The sequence below is a fragment of the Stenella coeruleoalba genome, assembly GCF_951394435.1.
Source record: "Stenella coeruleoalba genome assembly, chromosome: 9".
NCBI lineage: Eukaryota > Metazoa > Chordata > Mammalia > Artiodactyla > Delphinidae > Stenella > Stenella coeruleoalba.
This window is the reverse complement of record NC_137155.1, coordinates 747212-768951: the sequence shown is the minus strand read 5'-3', so window position 1 is coordinate 768951 and position 21740 is coordinate 747212. Positions and strand designations below refer to the sequence as shown.

Genomic DNA, 21740 nt, shown 5'->3' with positions numbered 1-21740 from the left:
AATGCAAGAAAACTTGGCTTTGAGTAAAATTTTGTGTAAAATTTTAAGTTCCCCACTTCATTTTGCTTTTTTTCTTAATCTTGTAAACATTATTCCCTCAAACATTTTTTCCCCTAAATTTCATAGAGCAAAAGTTTATTTCAGCGTGATTTTTGCTACTCTACAGAAAATATTTTTTTTTCTGTTCAATCACTCTTAGGAATTTTCTTTATCAGTGTATTTAAGAGATATTACAAGAAATATATTGGTGTGCATCTTTTTCAGGAACTTTACTAGAATACTACAATTTTGTGATCTCAATATATAATATCAGGCTTTGTTTTGAACCACTACTTCTGGAAAAATTTCACTCAGTAACCTTATTTTTCTATCCTCTTTTTTATCTTTCATGGCAGTAAAATACGTATAATACAAAATTTACCGTTTTAGCCATTTTAAGGTGTAAAATTTAGTGGAGTTTTAAAAGAATTTACGATTCTATGTAATCATCGTTGCTATCTAGTTCTAGAACATTTTCAATGTCCCAAAAGGAAACCCGCAACTATACAAAAAAACAACAGAAGCCTTAATTAAACAGTCAGAAGACCAGCAGGGGAAGCTCTCACGCCCTGTGACAACAGCAGAGCTTGACCAAAGCAGAAAGACTCCGCTTCTCTCCAGGTGAGGACTCAGCCAATGGAAAGCCATGAGCTCTTTATTTACTACACCCACCCACCTTCCCTTCCCTTCCGCTCTATAAAAGTGTTCTCTCCATTTCTGCAGGGGAACTTGCAAATGGATTGCCAGGGCTGCAGACCCCAAACTGCAATTCCCTGATGATCCCCAAAAATCCACCCTTGCCGGGGAAATAACCAGCAGTCTATTTGTTCCATTTGTTTTAGGTCAACACGCATGTATTAGTCACTCCTCACTTCCCTGTCCCTCCAGCCCCTGGCACCCACTAATCCTCTTTCTGCTTCTGTGGCTTTGCCTGTTCTGGATAATTCACTGTAAACTGAATGATAAAATATCTGGCTTCTTTCACTTAGCATGTTTTCAAGGTTTATCAACAATATAGTACTTTATTATATTTTCTTTTAATGGTAAAAATGCACACTGCATTTTTTTTTTAAATCACCACTTTCCATTCTGTAGATGTTAAAACTAAACCCAACAAGGCGCAGCTGGCCCCAAATTGACCACAGAACTGGTTCTAACAACTCTATATGTCCCGTACAAGTCCACCATTGTTTTCATTCTTTGACACTTACATACAAAGATAAAAGAACTAGATAAAAAGGAAGAGAGGAGGTAATTATTTTTTTAATTAACAGGCTTCATTTTTAGAGCAGTTTAGGTCTATGGGAACGCTGAACAGAAAGCACAGGAAGTTCCCATATAACCCTCTCCTCTCACCTGGAATCGCCCCTGTTATTATCTTCATTGCTATGGCACATTTGTTAAATCTGGTAAATCAATATTGATACTCTCATTAACTCCACGTTAATGTCCATACTCCACGTTAAGGGTTGTGTGTTGAATATCCTATGGGTTTTGTGAGATTCATGATGTCAGGTACCCACAGTATCACACAGAACAGTTTCACTGTCTTCAAGTCCTCTGTGCTCCACCTGGTCACGCCTCCCTCTTCCCCGGCAACCACTGATCTTTTACTGTCTTCATAGTTTTGCCTCTTACAGATCATCATATAGTTGAAATTATAACAGTATGTAGCCTTTACAGATTGGCTTCTTTTTCTTAGTAATATGCATTTAATACTGAACTGTACTCCTAAAAATTGTTAGGATAGTACAGTTTATGCTGTGTGTGTTTTACAACAATTTTTTAAAATGATATGCTATGCAAACAGTATCCAAAAGCATGTTGCAGTGGCTATACTAGTATCAGACAAAATAGATTGTAACAAAAAACTTGATACTAGACACACAGAAAAACATTTTATAAAATGTTTATAAAATGTAAAAGCATTGATTCCTTAGGAAAACATAACAACTATTAACATGTTTTCACCTTAGAACAGAGCCCCTTAATACATGAGGAAAAACTGACAGAAGTAAAGAAGAAATAGACAATTTAACAATATCAGTTGGATTATTCAATACATCACATTTAATAATGGATAGAAAAATCAGGCATAAGATCAAGAAGGATACAGAGGACCTGAACAACACTCTAAACCAACTGGACTAAGAGACCTTTCAGAACGCTTTGCCCACGACAGCAGATGTATGTTCCTTTCTGATGTTCATGGAACGTTTTCCAGATAGAACATTTGTGACCTCATGAAACAAACATCAATAAATTTTAAAGAACTGAAATCACAGAATATATGTTTTCTGACTACAGTAGAATGAAATTAGAAATCACTAATAGAAGGAAATTCGGGAGGACCGCAAATATGTAAAAATTAAATAACATGCTCCCCCCCAAAAAAACAATAGGCCAAAGAAAGAACTGAAGGAAAATTCTAAAATACTTTGAGATGACGAAAACAAATGCACAATGTATAAAAATTTATGTGATCCATCTAAAGGAGTGCATACAGGGAAAGATATAGCTGTAATGTATATATTAAAGAAAGTCCATTTCAAAACAATAACCTAACATTCCCCATAAGAAATTAGAAAAATTACAGAAAACTGAATCTAAAACAATCTGAAGAAAAAATAAAATAAAATTACAACAAAAATTAATATAAAAGAAAATAGGAAAAATAAAACAATAGGGAAAATCAATAAAATGAAATGTTGGTTCTTTGAAAACAAAATTAACAAAATCTACAATTCTTTGGCTAGACTGACCAATAAGAAAGAAGAGAAGATTCCAATTACTAAAGTCAAAAATGAAAGAGAAGACATTGCTATTCAATATTAAACTTACAGAAATAGAAAGATTTATAAAGGAACACTATAAATATTGCATGGCAAAAAATTAGATCCCTACTTCACCCTATAAATAAAAGTCACAATCAATCAAAGACCTAAATGTAAAAGCCAAAACTATAAAACTCTTAGAAGAAAACATACATATCTATATCTTCCTAACCTTGGATTAGGCAATAGTTTCTAGATACAACACAAAAATCATAGCATAAGATAGAGTCTATCTAGACTCCACTAAAAAATTTTAGCACGAGTGATCAAATTCAGTAAAGTTACAGGATACAAAATCAGTATACAAAAGTCAGTTATGTTTCCATACAATAACAACAAACTAACAGAAAGAGAAATTAAGAACCCAAGAGCAGGGTGTGGTGGTGGTGGGATGAACTGGGAGAGTGGGATTGACATGTATACACTGATGTGTATAAAATGGATAACTAATAAGAACCAGCTGTAAAAAAATAAATAAATAAAATTCAAAAATTAAAAGAAAAAGAAAGAAACCAAGTGCATTTACAGTTGCATCAAAAAAATATAATACTGAGGAATAAATTTAACCAAGGAGGTGAAAGATCTGTATAGTATAAGATATACAATGACAACTATAAGATATTGATGAAACAAATTGAAGAAGACACAAATAAATGGAAAAATAATCCATGTTAATAGATTGGAAAAATTAATATTGTTAAAATATCCATAATACCCAAAGGAATCTACAGATTCAATGCAATCCCTATCAAAATACCCATGGCATTTTTCACAGAAATAGAAAAAAATCCTAAAATTTGTAGGGGACCCCAGAAGACCCTGAATAGCCAAAACAATCTTGAGAAAGAAGAACAAAACTGGAGGCATCACATTTCCTGATTTTAAACTATTTTACAAAGCTATAGTGATCAAAAAAACTATTGTATTGGCATAAGAACAGACACATAGACCAATGGAAGAACAGAGAACCCAGAAATAAACCCATCCATATATGGTCAATTAATTTATGACAAAGGAGCCAAAAATATACAATGGGGGAAAGGACAGTTCCCTCAATAAAAGGTGTGTGTTGTAAAAACTATATAGACATGCGAAACTGTATAATATGCAAAAAGAATGACACTGGATCTCTATCTTACACCACATTAAAAAAAAAAACTCAAAATGGATTAAAGACTTAAATTTAAGACCTAAAACTATGAAACCTTTAGAATAAAACATGATGAATAAGTTCCTTGACATCAGTCTTGGCAATGATTTTTTGGATTTCATGCCAAAGCAAAGGCAACACAAGCAAAAATAAGCAAGTAATACTTCACCAAACTAAAAGGCTTCTGCACGACAAAGGAAACCATCAACAAAATGAAAAGGCAATCTACTGAATGTGAGATAATATTTGCAAATCATAAAGCTGATAAGGGGTTAATATGCAAAATACATAAAGAACTCACACAACTCAATAGCAAAAAAAAATCTGATTTTAAAATGGGCAGAGGAACTGAATTTTTCAAAAAAAGACATACAAGTGGCCGTATGGGTACATGAAATGATGCTCAACATCACTAATCATCAGGGAAATGCAAATCAAAACCACAATGAGATATCATCTCTCACCTTTAGAATGGCTGTCATCACAAAGACAAGAGACAGCAAGTGCTGCTGAGGATGTGGAGAAAAGGGAACGTTTGTGCACTGTTGGTGGGAATGTAAACTGGCACAGCTGCCACTGAAAGCAGTATGGAGATTCCTCAAAAAATTAAGAACAGAACTACTGTATGAGCCAGCATTTCCATTTCTGGGTATATAGCCAAAGGAAATGAAAACACGATATCAAAGAGATATCTGTTCATTACAGCATTATTCACAATAGCCAAGATAGGGAAACCACCTAAGTGCCCAACAACAGATAAATTTGGGAAAAAAACCATAGGTATAGGAATAGTATTATAATAACGTTCCATATACACAATGGAATATTATCCAGTCATGAGAAAGAAGGAAATCCTGCCATTTGCAACAACATCGATGGACCTCGGGGGCATGATGCTGAGTAAAATAAGTCAGATAGAGAGATATTCCATAGTGTCACTTACATGTGAAATATTTGGGAAAAAAAAAAAGAAAGCAAACTCACAGAGAGTAGAAAAGTGGTTCCCAGTGTCTGGAAGTAGGGAAAAATAGGGAGAGGTTGGTAAAAGGGTACAAACTTTCAGCTGCAAATGAACAAGCTCAAGGATCTAGTGTAAAACATAGTATCTATAGCTACAACACAGTTCAATTATATAATTAAAATTTGCTAACAAAGTAGAACTTAAATGTTCTTACCAAACAAACTATAATAAATATGTGAGGTGATGGATGTTTTAATTAAGTAGATGGCAGAAATCCTTTCACAATGTATATGTATATCAAGTCCTCACCATGCACATTGTAAATATCTTACAGTTTTGTCAATTATACCACAATAAAGCTGAAAAAAATATTAAAAAAGATAAATTGTATAAAATCAAAATTTATTTTTTTTATTTCCAAGGACACTATCAAGAAAATAAAAAGACAACTGTACAATTGGAGAGAATTTTTATAAATCATATATCTAATAATGGGCTGATCCTAGAATGTAAACAACACGTACAACTCAAAAGAAAAATAAAAGGAACTCAATTTGTAAAATGGTAAAAGGATGTGAATATATATTTCTTCAAAGAAGATGTACAAACAGACGATAAACATAGAAAAAATTGTCAGCCTCATTAATCATTAGGGAAACACCAATCAAAACCATAATAAGGTACCACTTCACATCCACTGGGATGGCTATAATCAAAAAATTGAACCATAATAAGTGTTGTTGTAGATGTGGAGAAATTAGAACCGTTGTATATTACGATTGGGAATATAAGATGGTGCAGCTTCTTTGGAAAACACTTTGGCAGTTCCTCAAATATTATGCTTAGTTAGCTAGCTATATGACCCAGTAATTCCACTTGTAGGTATACACTCAAAAGATGTGAACACTAATATCTAGATAAAATGTGTACAATAATGTTCATAGAAGCATTACTCATAATAGCAAAAATGTAGAGAACTAAATGTCCTTCAATGGATGAATGGATAAACAAAATTTGGTAGATTCCTACCATCGGATATTGTTCAATCATAAAAAGAAGTGAAGTAGTGACACAGGCTACAACACAGATAGACCCTGAAAACATGCCAGGAGAAAGAAGCTAAACACAAAAGGCTACATATTGTGTGAGTCCATTTATATAAAATGCCCAGAATGGGCAAATCCATAGAGGCAGAAAGTAGGTTGATGGTTGCCAAAGGCTGGGGGAGGACAGACAACAGGGAACGGCTGACGTTTGCTCCAGGGTTTCTTTTCAAAGTGATAAAAATGATATGGAATTAGTAGAAATAATTGCACAACTTTGTGAATTACTACAAACCACCGAACTGTTACACTTAAAAGTGTGAATTTTATACTATGTGAATCATATCAGGACAGTTTGTCCGTATCTACAGAGGCTGAAAATGCACCTGCTCTATAGGAAAAACTGTGTTCCTTAATACGTATACAACCTTAATACCTTCATGTGTTCACCAGCAAATGCTCAAGAACATCCACAGTGCATATCTGTTAATACTGACCAAAGCGAGCTACTGCAACACGTAACAACATGTATGCATCTCACAAATGACATATTGTCGAAAAGAAGCCACTCACCAAAGAGCATACTCTGCATGACTCCATTTATATAAAGTTTACAAACAGGCAAAACTATAATATATGATGATAAATGTCAGAACAGTGCTTTAGTTTTGATAGGGTCTTGACTGAGTTCACGATGGGGACTTCTGGGTCCTGGCAATGGTCTATTTCTTGCTTATATGCTTATATGGATGGGCTAACATGAAAATCCATCAAGCCTTACACTGAGGATTTTTAGGTAACTTTAAATATCTCAATTTAAACTTTACATTTTAAAAATTGCTGTACATGTTAATTTACAAAACTCCTAACACAATGTTTAGTGTTTAAAAAGCTCTACCTTAAGTTCTGCTGGAAAAAGTTTTCATGGTTTCCTATAACAACTTTCCCCATCTCAGCTAGTTTAAAGATATGATGCTTGTACGAAATTAAACATTCGAAACAATTTACAGAGATGGGATAACTCTTTAAATTACCCTTTTCAGTGTTCAGTGGCCCCAGGGCACTTCCTGCCTCTGCACTGCATGGACCACACCTGCTCTTGTCCGTTTCCAGTTGGCGTCTCTGCACTTCGGAACAGGTGAACACTTCCGAGGAGGTGATTGAGGGGGGTGCAGGGAGTGGCGGGAAAAGGCTGGTGTCTATGCATCACCTAGTGCAGTGACTGCTGCCTAGTTTCTGGTTACATGGGAGTATAGTCTTTAACCAAGGACAAGATTTCACATGGAGTGAAATAAAGAGCTTTTCCCTGTCCTTTTGGAGCGGGGCATCTCCCATCTGCTATGCGATTAAGACCCTTGCATTTGCTTTGAGGTAGTAGGAATCACCTCCCCACTCACATCTATCAGTCCTATAGGTTTTACTATGAATTGGCATCCATCCCTGTGGGGCTCCTGAGCCACAGTGGAGCTAGGGATTCAAAGAGCATTAAAGACACATGAAGTCAAAGCATGTCCTGGTTTCCCTAACTCTATTTCATTAGCTTAAATACCTGCTGCTCTGTGAATAGAGAAAATTTTTATCAAAATTTGCGGGAAAATAAGGATCTAGAAGAGATCAACCTGACACCTCAAGGTTCATTTTCAAAGACATCATGTTGCAACCCAGATGGACACACTAAGAGGGCACGGCCTTGTGACAATGTGCGAACAAAAGGGTGTCATATGACAGTGAAGCTCTGCAGTGAAGTCAGAGTTTCAGGACCAAACCAGAGTTCATTCTAACCGACCGAAAAGATGAGCTCATGGATGTCAATCTCCCAGTGATGCTAATCAAACACTTTCTAAATCAAAATCACTGTCAATCACACCTATGTGCTATTAGTAAACGCTCACATCTATTTTTCAGTTTCCACATGCTTGCATTTCAGCTACCTCAACCTCATAAAGGAGCTCATAACACTGTGCTTTATGCTCCAGCACCGACCAGAAAGGCAAGACATTTTTCAGTCGAAGTCCTGAAAAATATGAACTTTAAGTGGCTTTTATCACAATGCAAGCTGACTAGCTTTTATTCTCTTTATTTAATGACATAACAGATCAATAAATTCTGGAAATTAAATAAAATGTTTGGAGCATTCTGAGAGGCCTTTGCCAAACCAATAGTTTAATATTTGAAAAGGTTTTACCGAGGTTCCACTCTTCACTTCAGGCATCTGATTTTATTTGTATTACCAGCAGTTTGTAAGCCGCCAAAGTAGGTCAAAAAGAGCCAAGAAAGAACCGTCCAACGGCCCTGGTTGGATTCGCTTTCCCATCAGTATTTTAAACCTGTTTGTCTTCAAAATGCTTGATGTTTTGCTGCCACCATCCACATTTCACTGCAGGTTTACCCACGAATTCACCCCGTGTCCTGCTGTCAGGTAAGTGCAGGGCTGCTTTCCCGACTGGCCCCCGAGTCACTGGACTGTTTGTGAGCCAGTCTCACTGCCTCCTGGGTAGGAGCCCGGAGTCAGGAGAAGCCCCTGAGCCCGAGAACAAACCCAACAACTGGACTTCCGGGAGCCGAACCCCCATAACGACTTGACACGGTTTTGGAAGAATATGATGTTGACATGTTGCTTTGTTTCTTAAATAGGAATTAATAAGCTCTTTTGACTCCTTCTCTGAAGACCAGAATAAAATCATTACCCGGGTTCAAACCTAAACACACAGACACACAACACAAACACACACATTTTGAGTGATGTCCTTTCAAAACAATAAAATGATACCTGTTTATATTTTCATATGGCTGAGATTTCGCCTTCTGGCCCAAGACAATGCTAGGAACTTCTGGCAACAAAGTGGCTCATTACCTTACCTGCATTCCTCGTGCAAAGACCTTCCATCTACTCATTCACTCCAGGAAGAGATGAAGTTAATGCATCGGAGACTTGTTTCTAAAGAACAGACGCTGGCTTCTGCCTGTCACCTGTTCAACTGTCACTCAGACTGTCCATTGGATGCTTTTTCACTTGATATGTCACTATTTATGACACATGCTGGTCCACTTCAAAAACCCACTGAGACTAGTAGCACCGCTCAGTCCTCAGCATTGTTTGACCAAACACACCTTCTCCTTAGGTCAGGGATAAAGGTCAAGTAAGTCATCGGTGAGGTCACAGAATCAGGAGAGTAAACCTGCGGGTCACTGGTTCATAGGATAATTATCTGCAATATGCCCTGCACTTATTTGTACTTATGTGGATTCAAATTATATTAAATGCACTATGAATTCCATGATATATATTGTCAGGAAGAGTGGTTTTTCAATTTAAACAGTTCAAATTATTCTAGTGGTGGGTACCTCTAATGTTTAAAATTATACAAAGAATCTTCATATAAATACTAAAATCTAGGTCATTTATAAAAAATTGACAGATTGAGAATGTTGGTATAACTATTCTCTACTTAATATTTTGAATATTTAAGCAGGAACAGGCAAATTTGCCATGGTTTTTATTTTCTCAAAGTGAGATTTTAAAATAATTCCTACATTAGAAGTATAGGTTATTTTACTATGTCATGTGTCAAAATCTACTGAGTCACTAACATAACAAAAAAAACAAGTTGCAAATAATACTGTTAGCAAGAAAGCTTCAAACTGCTAATAAGCTGTTGATAAACTGTAGCTACAAGATGATAATGCCTCAATTTTATAACATTCTTTAAAGTTTTCAGTCTTTCAGAAATTTTAACATGTTTTTCCTTAAGAAAAAAAAACAACATAGAGAATTCAAGGTTGTTATTATTTTACATATTTAGAGGATAGTGTATCCTGTATAAGAGATACACTGCCCCACATGGAGATGCCAGTAAAGGTCTGGGAGCCAAGTCCCACCAAAGCCTCTGGCTGTTGTCCAGTTCTCACTCCGAGATCAATGATGCCATATTGCCTTTCCCCAAAAAAATGCTAGGAGTAAAAAGATAAGAGGAGAAAACCCATTAAAAAAGAAGAGAAGGAGTGATGTCTGGAATTGAGAATATACGAATTTTGCTATTGTTTATTCTGAGGAGATAATAGAGTCCCTACAAAGAAGTATAAAATTAAGCATTATACATAGTTATATTTGTAGAAGAAACTGGAGAAGCTAAACACCATCTGAAAGCCCTCCAAACTGTCAAAAGAAATGGGGGGCTGTGCAGAAAACAAAAAACAAGCATTCAACAAAAACAAACAAAAATAGACCAAGAAGAAACAGGACATACAAAAATTTCCTGTTGAACGAAATAAAACCAGCCAAAAACAAAACATCATACAACTTTGAAATGTCAAAGTAAAAGCTCTTTCCAAAAAGAAAAATCAAATGACTTTGCCAAATATCTGGAAAATAACAAAAATGAAGTCATGTGGAAAATTATTGAGAACAACGGTCAGAGGAAAGTGCATGGATTTAAATTTTTTCAGTAACAGAGAAGAAAAAATTAATTAATTAATTAATTAATTAAGCATCATACTAAAAAAGCTAGAAAAATTTATAAAGGAAATTTGGAGGAAAGAATAAAGTAGAATTTAAATAATTAGGAAACAAAACATTGTAGAACAAATAAACAGGTGATTTCATGAAAAAAAGTAGACAAATCAGCCATTCCTCTAGGGAAAAAAAAAGTAAACATCACAAAATGTGGCATAAAAATGATGACATTACAAATATAGAGGAAATTAAAACAATAAGAAGACATTATTTTGCACATATCAAAGCAAATAAACTTATATTTGGATGAAATTACTTTCCAGGAAACAAAAATGGCCTCCCTGACCCCAGATTGGCAGCTGACACGAAGACCAAGAAACTGAGAAGCTGATGTTGACAAGGGACCCTGGCTCACTCCCTCTCCTGCCATGTAGATCTGCACACACAGGTGCACAAATGTAAGCAAGAACCCCCTGGAGGGGGACGGGCCCACTGGGGTACCCAGGTACACTATAGTCTATAGTCTTGGAATATTTCCATCATGTGCATATCCAAAAATATTTAAAATGAGGATGACAAATGCTAAAGCAACATGACAAAAATTCTTTACCTGATAAAGAGAATGCAATAAGGAAACGGATATTTGAGACCAAAGCAGAGCCCACAGCCTTTAAAATACACTCCTTTGTGATCTATATAATAGCTCGAAGCTAAAAAGCATCCTCCTTCCCCATGGAAATTATAATACATTAGTGTTGTTACAGGTAATGCCAAATGTTTACTATTTATGCTAAATCATTTGGGTCATCATATGCCATATTCAAAGGCAACAAATTATATCAAAAGCACAACTTCGTCCCTGTCGCGGGATGCATATTTACCTTTTACAGTTTTTTCTATGAAGAAAAAGGAAAAAGAGCATGAATTATGGTGCATTAGTTTCTTTAAAAAAAGAGCATTATTTCAGGGACAATAAAATTGAATAAAAACCAAACTGAATAAAAAACTAAAAAAAAGAAGAAGAAGAAGAAAGACCCCCCTCTTCTGCCCCCAATGGTTCCTTTTCTGCATCCCCTACTTCTGGTTAACACTTCATTCTTCAGAAAATCCTGTCGCAAACTTCTCAACCTCAAAGTCATACTTGACTCCACTTTTTCAATGCCCTTTTTCAGAATTTATGGCACTATGACCCCAAAACTATTTTTCCCTATTTCCTTTCTCCTTGACCCTCAACTCTTCTCACCCGGTTTGGTTTCCATTGAACCTTGAACATCTCCGAGAAAAAGCAAAAAAAAAAAAAAAAAAGGTAATTCATATTAACCCACATTAATTCTCACTTTACCTTGTTATCAGAATTACTAATCACAAGCAGAGGTCAATCTTCCAGTTCGAAATTACATCTCTAATGTTTACCTTAAAATGCCCATAAAATTCAACAAAATTTCATCACACAGAGAAGCAATGTAATAGTCTTAGAGGGCATCTTCATAGTTATAAGACAGAAGGACTTAGATTTTAAAAAAACTGTTAAAAAACCAGCTCATAATAAGGATTCAAATCATACAAGGGAATATGCGGGGGAAAAGGAAGGCAAACTTACACCCACCATCCCCCAACACAGACTGGCTCTGAGAAGTAGCACACGCACCAGAAGAGGGGCCTCCAGAAACCTTGGGTGCTGCTCTGAGACATAGCCCGTGTCTATGTTCCAACCTGGTTCTGAGCTGCAGGAAAAGGCAGTGAAGGCGAGAAATTATGCTACCTCAATACAAAGGGCGAACAAGAGGTAAAAACCTGCCAGCCACCAACACTGACTGGGGAGCCGGGCAACTCCAGCAGACCTCTGGCTGCATCTCTAAACTCTATACGCAGCCATCCCCACCTGTGCAGAGGGAATCCTGCAGTCGAGAAACATCAACTTAAGAAAGATCAGGCCTTGTCTAAGAGAAGTAAAATGATACCCCCTAAAAATAGTGTTGAATAGTGGAAAGGGAGCAACAGACAGAAAATTCAGCAAGAGGGTGTCTGAAAAATTTAGGAAACATGTAGACACTCCTAGTAGAACGTGAGATGGGGCACCCTTAGCGAATGAGAAACATCTGTCCATGCGGGGAAGTGACGGATAAAGTAGCATCAAAATGAAATTAAAAGTCTCCTAGGATGAGAATAACAGGTAATAACTCAAAATAAAGAAGGACTGCGAGGAAACCAAAACCATTTTCTTGAAGTTAATAAAAAACCCATAAAAGAGGGCTAAAAATAACCCCAAAACGAAAATATTATGAAGACTCAATAATTCCTGAAGAATAGTTCATGGGTTTTGTTTTCTTGCTTGCCTTTTTTTTTTAAACATCTTTATTGGAGTATAATTGCTTTACAATGGTGTGTTAGTTTCTGCTTTATAACAAAGTGAATCAGTTATACATATACATATGTCCCCATATCTCTTCCCTCTTGCATCTCCCTCCCTCCCACCCTCCCTATCCCACCCCTCCAGGCGGTCACAAAGCACCGAGCTGATCTCCCTGTGCTATGCGGCTGCTTCCCACTAGCTATCTTACGTTTGGTAGTGTATATATGTCCATGCCACTCTCTCACTTTGTCCCAACTTACCCTTCCCCCTCCCCATATCCTCAAGTCCATTCTCTAGTAGGTCTGTGTTCTTGCTTGTTTTGGTAAATTTCAAAGAAAATGAAAGATATGAATATCTGAACAGATAGCAAAGTGAGGCTGACGGGCAGAAGGCGATGGAGCAACAGTCAGAAACATTTGAGCACCCTGGCTGTCTCTCACAGTGAAAGCAATGAAAGTAACGCTCTGATATTCCAGCAATCAGAACATATATCTCCACACCCCAGTTATCCTTCATTAAAACAAACAAAACCTAAGTAGAATTAGGCATTACAAAGATAAATGAAAAAGCCAGTGGTCAGAACTGAAACAGATTAAAATAGACATATATCTAAATAAATGATGCATGCAACACACATGTGTCTTCTTTAAAAAGAGAGAAAGAGCAATGCAAAAATTTAACAACAGTCTGAATCTAAGATCCCAGTTTATGTGATCAAGCCTGAAGAGGAAAAAGATCTGGTCACCCCTAGACTTAAGTGAATGGAATTCAAAGTGTGTCACTACTGGTTCTGGTAATTCAGGTTTTTGAAAGGTTCAAACAAATAGGACATGATTAAATGCGGTCACAGTGGCAGTGCAAAGGTAGTTCCTAGTTAGTAAATCTAGACATTCAATTAAAGATGGGGATTAAATTTACATTTGCCTTTACTGCCCCCCTAAATTACATGAAACCCAGTTAATACACACTTTATATAAGTCCATATAGAGTCTTCATTAAGACTTATAGTACTCAAGTATAAAGTGTAAGCAAATATCCAATGAGCATTAGTCATTTGAAGGAAATATGTGACATGAACAACATAAACCAAAGCAAACGAGCAAACAAAACAGGAGCCTGGATTTGGAGACAAGAGAGAGAGATGATTTTAAAAGTATATCAATATTTTCAGAGGTAAGATATGGTGCCACATTTATGAAAAACAAATAGAATGTCATGCTTTATAAAAAGATAACCACAGAGAACAAAGAGCTAGTGAAAATGTAAAAACTATGATTAAAATAAAATAACTCAATAAACAGTTGGAAGGTAAAGTTGAGAAAATCTCCCAGAAAATAGAACTAGAAGATAAAGATATTGAACAGAGAAGAGAAAATGTTTCATTCTGGGAGACATGACAGCTGAATAATGGAGACCAAGAAAGAGACAATAAAGAAACACAAGTGGGAAAATTAAAAAAGAAAAAAAATCAAGAAGATGTCTTAGCACCAAAGGAAGTAAGCTTTCACTGATTAAGAGAACCCATATAGAGTCTTCATTAGGACTTTTAGTGCAAGAAAGGAAATGTCGTGGTGTTTCAGGGCTCAACTATGAGCAGTATGTATATAATCATAATAGTATAAACACTGAATAAGTTAACCACTGTCTATATGTATTCCTTAAAATATATGAAAAATAATAAAGTTCAAAGGATGAAAACAAGATCACTGACATTCATGATTTAGATAAAATCAGCATTCATTCCTGAAAAAAATTCTGGAAAACATTCCAGAAAATTTTTTCTGAAAAAATTCAGAAAAAGTGAGTTCTTAGTAAAAGATACTTATTACCAATGCAGGTTTAAGCATAATTCTAATTCAAATAAAACAATGAAAAATATATAGAGGTATAAATATTAGAACTTAAGAAGTAATATTTTTCTCTACCAAAAAAGTGGAGATACTCAACTAAGAAAATATTAGATCAAATAGAATAATTTAACAAAGTGGTTGGTCAAAGCTTAAAAAAAGATAGTTTCCTTGTGTGTCAACATTCACCAATTAAAAATATAAGAGAAGGAAAGTTCCACTTACGGCACCATCAAATTACATAAAATGAAATGTGGAGGAGTATCCAGAACATGAAATATATAAGTTATATTAAAATTTAATGAGGAATCTGCTAGAAAACTGCAGAAACTGGAGTGACAATAGTCCTAAATGAGGAGACTCAACATTGTCAATCTTTTCAATATTTTGACAACTGTTTCTATCTCTGTAGATTTCACAACAGGAAAATTCTCATGGCTAATAATGAAGGGACTGGCTTTGATAGTAAAACATGTTATAAAACCGTAGCTTAAAAAATAGGGTAGACGTTGTGCCAGAAAATGCAAGCAAGTTCAAAATTAAAAGCACATAAACATATCAAGTTCATATAAACATACCTAACAGTGTATTAAATAAGTGGGTCATTTCAAATCAATAAAGATAGACTGTTGAATAAAGGGTATGGTAGTAAGTGGATAACCTTTTTTTTTAATTCAAATCTTAATTCTGTCTCACTCTCTTAACCCTGAATAAGATACAGATCCATAAGGATTTAGATATAAACAAACAAGGAACTAGAATTTTATCTTGGGTGACTATCCCTCCTTAGGTGGGGAGGTCAGTACTATGCCTTCCTGTGCGTTACTCTAGGGTCAAAAATCAACCACACCAGGTAGAGATCAACCCACTGGAATAACTAGAAAGGAAAAACTAACTAACATCATCTCATCACTAATCATAAAGGGATGTCTGGGAATTCAGACTGTTGATAATGTCAACTGCTCCCATGTGGATGTTAAACAAAAAAAGTGGTGTGCGTCTAGTTGGCTTATTTGTGTGGTTCTTTAGAAGTGTTTAGAATTATATTATTTGTTTTCTCTCAGAATGCATTTCCAGTGCTCCTGCTGCAGAGGGTGGGTGTGAAGAATGCCATGTGTGGGCCCCTGTTCTAGAAGGTTGCCCAGCTCTGCTGTAGAGCCCACGCACTGTGGTCAGGCACGGACCAAGGCTCTGCCCTTCACCACTGCACTGCAAGACGTTTATGAGTGTCGAGTTTATTCCGCCAGGTTTGATGCAGATGAAAGATGAAGTGTGTATGAACGTTACCTGAACTAAAGTGACAGTGTGAAACACACTGTGATTAGATCGAAGCAAAAAGAGAGAAAGGGCAACGTCTGTTCAGTTCCCAGTGGATGTGGCTTCTGTGTGGTACACACTCAACATCTTAGCTTTTCCAGAAAAGAGGAAGAAGTGAGTGGAGAAGAGGGAAGGAGGGAATGGTGGGTCCAGGGAGGAGGAGGACAGAGAGAAGAGAGCTCCACGGACGGTTCTTTCATCCCCATCTGCCACGTGACTGAGTGAAGCCCTGTGGGATGCCGGCTGGGGGCACAGAGCAGCGATGACTTGTCTCCACATAGAAAATGTGAAATCCTAACCCCCAGGGCCTCAGAATGGGATTGCCGACTGCACTGGGGATGGGCCCTTGGAGAAGTAACTAAGGTCGAATGAGGTCGTAAGGGTGGAGCAGAAGGACTGGTGTCCCTATAAGAAGAGAGACAGACAGGCCCCAGGCAGCATGAGGACACAGCAAGAGGGTGGCCGTCTGCAAGCCCAGGAGGGAGGTCTCTGCAGAGCCCAACCCGCTGACACCTTGACCTTGGACTTTTCATCTTCAGAAACGTGAGAAAATAGGGAGGGAAGGGCTGGGAGTTTGGGGTTAGCAGATGCAAACCTACTGTAGAGCACAGGGAACTATATTCAACGCCTTGTGGTAAACCATAATGGAAAAGAATATGAAAAAAGAATATATGTATAACTGAGTCACTTTGCTGTACAGCAAAAATTAACATTGTAAATCAACAGTACTTCAATTAAAAAAAAAAATCCCTGAGAAAATAAATTTCTATTGCCTAAGCCACCCACATTTCTATTGCCTAAGTCTGTTATTTTGCTGTAGCAGTCCTAGCAAACTATCACATATATAATAGTGTAATGTTACACACACGCAAACACACACATACTGTTATTCAACCAGTGGTGTTATCCACTGTGAAAAGAAAAACAATTTTAAAAATTTATTTCCATAAATGTCAAACTGCAGCTGGGAGGGAATAGGCACTGGGCATCACTTGACACTCTACGACTAAGGCAAGTCTCCCCGCCTCTCTGGCCTCCGCTTCCCCACCTGGACGATGAAAGGGTTGATCATTTATTGAGGAAAACTACACTCATCAGGGAGCTCACCATCCAATAAACGGATGACCAAAGGTGAGACACAATGGGACAGGGCATTTCAACAGGGATACGGTCAACTCCAGTCCTAGGACGGAGCTGGGGATAATCCTACCATCGTAATGGGAGTCTGCTGACCTGTTTGTGCTTGACATTGGTGGGGAATCAGGGCTCCTCAGGTGAAGGGGGCCTGTGGGGAACATAGAGAGAGAGTGCTGAGGAAGGGACAGAGACAGAACCCGCAGGATGCTGGGGCCGGCTCAGCCACCATGTGGCGGGAGACCAGCAGAGGGGAGAAGGGTTCACAGTTGCGGGGGGGCAGTTTACAGAGAGCGAATGAGCTCAGACAGTTGACTAACTCTGAATTTAATATTTGAAGCTCATATTTGAACCCTCGTACAGCTCAATATATAAGCTGTAAGTTTGTGATTTTTTTAAATTTTTTTGTTTTATATTGCAGTATAGTTGATTAACAATGTTGTGTTAGTTTCAGGTGTACAGCAGTGATTAGTTACACATGTACATGTATCTATTCTTTTTCAAATTCTTTTCCCATTTTAGGTTATTACAGAGTATTCAGCAGAGTTCCTCTGTGATTGTCTTTGTCATTTAAAACTCTTTGGATGAAAATCAAATATCCGAAGCTGCTGTTCCGACCACCCCCTACCGCTGTCAGTCTATTCTATTTATTAAAGAAAATATGGTTCTGTGTTACAGTAGCCTTAGAGAAAACATATTCTCAATTTATAGAGACCTCCAGCAGGCTTCTGTATTTCAGTGTCTGAGAAAGGAAGCAGTTGCCTCCAATGTCCTTCTTCAGTGAGCATCATCCCTTAATTAACAAAATGCTTAAGGACACAGCTCTGCCAGGGGACGTTCAGAGTTCTTCTAACACCGATTTGTAATGAAACACACAGATTACCCAAGATGAGGCAATTATAGTGGCACATCAGGCCAGGAGTATAGAGCAATTTTGTTGGCACAGGATAAAGCTATATCAAGAAATAATAAATCCCACTGCACACTCTGTATGAAAGGTCAGCAGTCCTTTACACCTTGAAGGTATTTTTCATTACAAAAATGACATTCTCAGCTCCAAAATAATACTATTATTGCAACTATGTATTTATGTCTGCATGCATATGTATATGTATAGATAGATAAATAGATTTCTTTTGCAAAACTGAGACTACGAGAATAAAAATAACTTTAATGTAAGACTATAGAGGGATTTCCTTCATTGTTTTCCTAGCTGTATTAGTGTTGTTAAATTACCATTTAATTTAAAATAGAAATGCATGTTCATGTAGTTCCTAGCTGATGTGGTTATGATTTAACTCACTCTAATGTGGGATTCATGTCAGTCTAAAGGAAGATAAGGCTTTTATAAGCAATAAAGGAGCTCTATGTATTTCACATAGGTATTGCAGTAGTTTAAGTGAAGCAGAGGAATCTGTTTATCAATTCCTAAGTGCTGTACCCATAATACTGATCAATTTGATGCTGTTACAGCACTTAATACTTACTGCTCCCACAAATTCTATGTTAGTGATCATTTAAGACAGGAGGAAACTAAGGCCACAATAAGTCCATCCCACTTGCACATATTAAAGCAGAGCAGGCTCCAGAAATGCTGGTGTGAAATGTGAAGAGAAAGCCTTGCGTCTTACAAGAGTTTTCCTATTGCTTATTTATTTAATTACTTGACAATTTAACACGTGATCATGATACAAGATTTGAAAAACACAAGAAGGAATAAGGAACAAATACGAATAATTGATAATTCCCTACCTAGATGTAATAACTGTTGATCTGTCCAGAAATTCCAGCTTTTTCATCCATGCTATTATTCCATTATTTCTGTGTATATTCCTGCTGCTAAGAAGGTGCCTTTGGTGTAATTCCTCACTTTCCAACAGAAATTCCTGCAACCACGGAAATGTTCTGCGTCTGTGCCATCTGAAACAGAAGAAACTGGTAAGCTCTTGAAATGTTGCTAGTGCTACCAAGAAATTAAATTTAAAATTAATTTAGTTTATTTAAATTGAAGCTTAGAAGCCATGGGTGCTTAGTAATGACTATTTTGAACAGGGACAAGTCTAATTCCACACCCTTATGATGATCTGTGTTTTCTTTCTTTTTTCCTCTGTTTTTGGAATTCTGCAGTTTTACTATAAAATGTCTAAGTATGAATATCTTCTTCTCTGTTATGCTTGAGAAGCATAGTGCTTTTCAGCCTAAAGAGTCATCTTTTTTATTAGTACTGAAAAATTCTTAGCTATTATTTCTTTCAACGGTGCCTTTATTCCATTCTCCCTGTTCTATTGTTCACAAATCTGATTAAACACATGTTGGATCTTCTCTTTCTATCCCTCATCTCTCTTAATGTCTCTTTCACATATTTTTCATAAGCTGGGTATTATTTGTTTTCAACACAAGAACTATGTTTTCTTTTTGATTTCGATGACCATCTTTTTCAATCCTAGAAGGTGTTTTTTGCAAATCTGTTCTTTTTTATGATGTCATGCTGCTTCCTTCATGTTGTACGTTCTGTGTGAGGTTGCACTTCTATTGTATTAGATTCTTAGTAGGCCAACTCTCCCCTTTGTCATATCCATCGATGTATATCCTCAGTGGATAACTTTCTGTGAGTTTTGTAATGTTTGATTGCAAACTCCATTTTAGTGGCACTCTCTTTTTTAAATTGAAATTCCCATAAAGTGTAAGTTGTGGGAGCTTCCTTTCAAGTAAGTTCTGTGTTTTCTTCTTCCAGGTGCCCACGGGGACCATGTTTTTTTCTTTTTTTTATGTTACATTCTTTATGTTACATTCTTTATGTTACATTCTTGGGTAGGGAGAGATGAGGGTCCTTGGCCACAGTAGTTAATTTTTTTTTTTTTTACATCTTTATTGGAGTATAGTTGCTTTACAATGATGTGTTGGTTTCTGCTTTATAACAAAGTGAATCAGTTATACATATACATATGTTCCCATATCTCTTCCCTCTTGCGTCTCCCTCCCTCCCACGCTCCCTATCCCACCCCTCCAGGCGGTCACAAAGCACTGAGCTGATCTCCCTGTGCTATGCGGCTGCTTCCCACTAGCTATCTACCTTACGTTTGGTAGTGTATATATGTCCATGCCTCTCTCTTGCTTTGTCACAGCTTACCCTTCCCCCTTCCCATATCATCAAGTCCATGCTCTAGTAGGTCTGTGTCTTTATTCCTGTCTTACCCCTAGGTTCTTCATGATATATTTTTTCTTAAATTCCATATATATGTGTTAGCATATGGTATTTGTCTTTCTCTTTCTGACTTACTTCACTCTGTATGACAGACTCTAGGTCTATCCACCTCATTACAAATAGCTCAATTTCATTTCTTTTTATGGCTGAGTAATATTCCATTGTATATATGTGCCACATCTTCAGACTCCCTTCCTCACAGGAGGTAGAATCCCAGGGTTTCAAAGTCCAGGGGAGACCTTGCCTTTAAAACTCTGAGCCTCAATAGAAATCAACAAGTTTTCTTATCATCTTTCTCTGCCATTTTTTCAAGAACCCATTGCACCAGTGAGGATGCAGCCCTTCAGTGATGCTAGATTTATACAGGGTTTCGGTTCAAAGTTTCCCCTTGTGCAAAGCTGCAACCTCATCTCTTCACCTTCAGGGGCCTTAAAACCTCAGCCTCCAATTCCCAGACCCACAGTTGCTCTGCCCCTTTGTCAGGCAGCCACAGCACCAGCCCAGGCTATCATCCCACTTTGTGAGCTTCTTTTTCCTTTATAGAACCAGGATTCCCTTTCTTTCTTGCGGCCTCAGATAGGCACTTATAAAATAACTGTGATTTAACCTTCATCTAGTAATAGAGCATTTTCAGGTCATTCTAATTTTTCACCTTAACTGTCATTAAATATTGTTTAATTGACTTTGTAACTACTTTATATATTATGTCTCTCTATTCTCTGTCTTTTTTTTTTTTTTTTTTTTTTTTTTTTTTTTTTTTGCGGTACGCGGGCCTTTCACTGTTGTGGCCTCTCCCGTTGTGGAGCACAGGCTCTGGACGCGCAGGCTCAGTGGCCATGGCTCACAGAGCCCAGCCGCTCCGCGGCATGGGGGATCTTCCCAGACCGGGGCACGAACCCATGTCCCCTGCATCGGCAGGCGGACTCTCAACCACTGCGCCACCAGGGAAGCCCTCTCTGTCTTTTTTGATCACTGTTTTTGCCTTTAAATTTCAGTATTTTCACATACAAAAAAATGTAAAACTTCCACATTTAAATATATCCATATTTTATATTAAGAATTTTATATTAATGTTCAGAAATAATTCCCCATTGAATAATGAATGTTTATATTTACTTGCATTATTTCTAGGTTTCTATGAGAAACATTACACACTGGTCTCAGGAAAATTTGGTAACACTATTACCAAGGTACTAGTAACATGGAGTATATGAAGTGGTGAGGTTTTTGAGTGGGAGGTTAAAAGAAGTCAATTGCTGTTACCAGAGAAATTATTTATAAAGATGAATCAATGACCTACACTTTTTAAGTACAAAATAAAACACTTCAAGTTTCATAACCATTTCTGTGGGCAGCCTGTTCACTTTTTAAAGTGCAAATAAAAGTGTCTGAGTTTTACCAAAA

General features: G+C 37.0%; 1 protein-coding gene across 1 annotated transcript in view; it reads right to left on the bottom strand.

The window, feature by feature from the left end:
• LOC307191497 (ATP-binding cassette sub-family A member 13-like) overlaps positions 1–21740 on the bottom strand; it is a gene marked incomplete at both ends in the record, with an annotated part of 111614 nt that overhangs the window by 8986 nt on the left and 80888 nt on the right.